Source organism: Nelumbo nucifera, chromosome 1, assembly GCF_055504915.1.
Source record: "Nelumbo nucifera cultivar China Antique chromosome 1, China Antique-T2T, whole genome shotgun sequence".
NCBI classification, from domain to species: domain Eukaryota; kingdom Viridiplantae; phylum Streptophyta; class Magnoliopsida; order Proteales; family Nelumbonaceae; genus Nelumbo; species Nelumbo nucifera.
The window spans coordinates 208,871,107-208,873,610 of record NC_142649.1 but is presented as its reverse complement, the minus strand read 5'-3'; the positions used below and the strand labels follow the sequence as shown (position 1 = coordinate 208,873,610).

At 32.6% G+C, this 2,504-nt stretch overlaps 1 long non-coding RNA gene across 1 annotated transcript; it reads left to right on the top strand.

The window, feature by feature from the left end:
* Nucleotides 1-631: 631 nt before the first annotated feature.
* Nucleotides 632-1,125, top strand: LOC104585647 (uncharacterized). The gene is made up of 3 exons (XR_016075929.1): nucleotides 632-715; nucleotides 813-887; nucleotides 1,038-1,125. It is a non-coding gene; the product is annotated as an uncharacterized LOC104585647 (long non-coding RNA).
* The last annotated feature ends 1,379 nt before the right edge of the window (nucleotides 1,126-2,504 follow it).

Below are 2,504 nucleotides of genomic sequence, written 5' to 3'. Positions count from 1 at the left end.
GAGATACTTTTTCTTTTTCTTTCTATTTTTTATTTTTTACACAAGGAAAAGATTTTCATGCCCTTTTTATGCTTTTTATTTCCCAGATTGAAGGTGCCTACTTAGAAGGAAACAAAAGCCTCAGCAATTGGGATGTGTTCACTCACATACCAGGTGAAATTACTTATAGTTTATTTATTTTTCCATTATATATTCTTCATTGGGTAGTCATTATTGTAGAGATGGAAATTAAAAAAATTAATGAAACTGGTTCAAATCCATCTCATTTTCATTTTCATTTCTTATATTCAGGCAAAATAAAGGATGGAAGTAATGGAGATGTGGCAGATGATCACCACCACCGTTACATGGTAAAAATAAAATAAAATAAATATATTTGTTTCATTGTTGAACTAATAAAATACATTGGAACAAGGGTTTACCAAAAAAAAAAAAGAAAAAAAAAGAAAAGGGAAAATATTGATTGTGTCTCTTAAACCCCAAATTTAATAATTGAGTGTTAGATTGCATTAATCTTTTACATCAGTTTATTAGTAGCACTTGTGTCAGCAATGGAAACTATTTTTCTTTCTTATATGTTTTCATATCAAATAAGAGGACTTCTCATTTAATCTCCTTATATGTTTTCATCTCAAACAGGAAGATATAGAATTAATGCATCAACTTGGAGTGAATTCCTACTGATTCTCTATTTCATGGTCAAGGGTCCTGCCAAGTAAGTTCTAGTGGAATTCTTAATTTTAACTCCTTGTTAATTATCAGTAGAGATCATAGCAACATGGAACTGACAGTTAAATCTGTGTTAACACCAGGAGGCAGATTTGGGGAGGTTAATTCTGAAGGAATTGAATTTTATGACAAACTTATAAATGCCCTCTTGCTCAAGGGTAATTCCTTTTGGTTTTTTTTTTCCTATTCAAATCCCTCTCCTACGTAAACAAACATTCATAATACGGTTTTAATTTCTTGGTCAGATATATCATCTCTATTCAGGCATAATACTGATTAGAATAGTTCCTATCTTGTTATTGAACCAGGGATACAACCATTTGTTACATTAAATCATTATGACATCCCTCAAGAACTTGAAGACCGATATGGGGCATGGCTGAATGCACAAATACAATAAGTTTCTCTCTTCCATTAATTTTATACTTTTCTTCTATTTTGTGGGCTTGGTTGCTGTTGTTAAAAACGCTGAATTCAAGAATAAACTAGCAATAATATGCAACATTTCACTTAGGGAGCATTTGTTTTTTGGATTTTGAGAGGGGGAAAGTTGGTCAATAGATTTTGGTTCTCATTGATCAAGAAACCCATGTTCTATTTTCTGATTTATGTGGGGACTAGGGAAAATTACCTGGGTATCACTTACCCAGATAAGAGATACCCATCACCCAGGTGGCTGGATAAAATAACTTTCCCACTTGGGGAAAAGTTGTCAGCACTTGAATATAAGACAAAAATGTCCATTTTAATAACGAACTTTTATGGCTAAAACAGTCATTGTCTTATTTACATGGAAAATAAAAAGAATATGGATAAATACACTTACCTGATTAAATAAACCAAAAAACAAACGGGCCTTAGAACATCTGTGCTGGCTAGTAAATTTGTTTGATTTGTTGTCATTCTCTTCTTTGCTTGCACAACAAATTGATGCCTCTACTTGGATTAAAAAAAAAAAAAAAAAATTGTTTAGGCAAGACTTTGGATATTTTGCGGAGGTATGCTTCAAAGCTTTTGGTGATAGAGTGAAGTATTGGAGCATATTCAATGAGCCAAACATCATGGTGACATATGGTTACTTATTTGGAAAATACCCACCTTCCCATTGTTCCAATCCCTTTTGGTGATTGTCGGTTTGGGGACTCTGCATTGGAGCCATTCATTGCTACACATAATGTAAAAACATTATCTACAGGAAAAAATATCAGGTATATTTATAAAATAAACATTACCCAATTATAAAAACATTTGTGGCCAGTGTTTTTAATCCATATATATTTGATCGGCCGGTCCAATCGGTGACCCAATGGCCCAGTTACAGTTCCAGTTTGGGTCAATATCTAAGGGTCCATTCGGTTTGCAGTCAGAATTGGAATCAGAGTCGGAATGATCTATATTCATAGTCTGTTTGGTTCAGACAGGAATGAGAATGGAAATTAGAATCAGAAGAAATGTGATTTCATTTCATGAAATAACCATTCTCTCAAATGAGGAAATGCTATTCCAACAAGAATAGGAATAGGATTTTGATTCCACTCAACCAAATAGTTAGAATCAGAATAGTCTATTCTGATTTTGATATCAGACCCTATAAACTATTATATATATTACAGATAAAACAGTTGACTTGGACAATGACCCATTGGCCTAAATGGTTGAACCATTAACCTGAAATCATTTAATATACTTCTTACTGTTTACGAAATTCTCTTGGAATCTTATGTGATGAATAAATTGTAATTTTTATAAACAACGTCAAACAATGAGGAAAGATT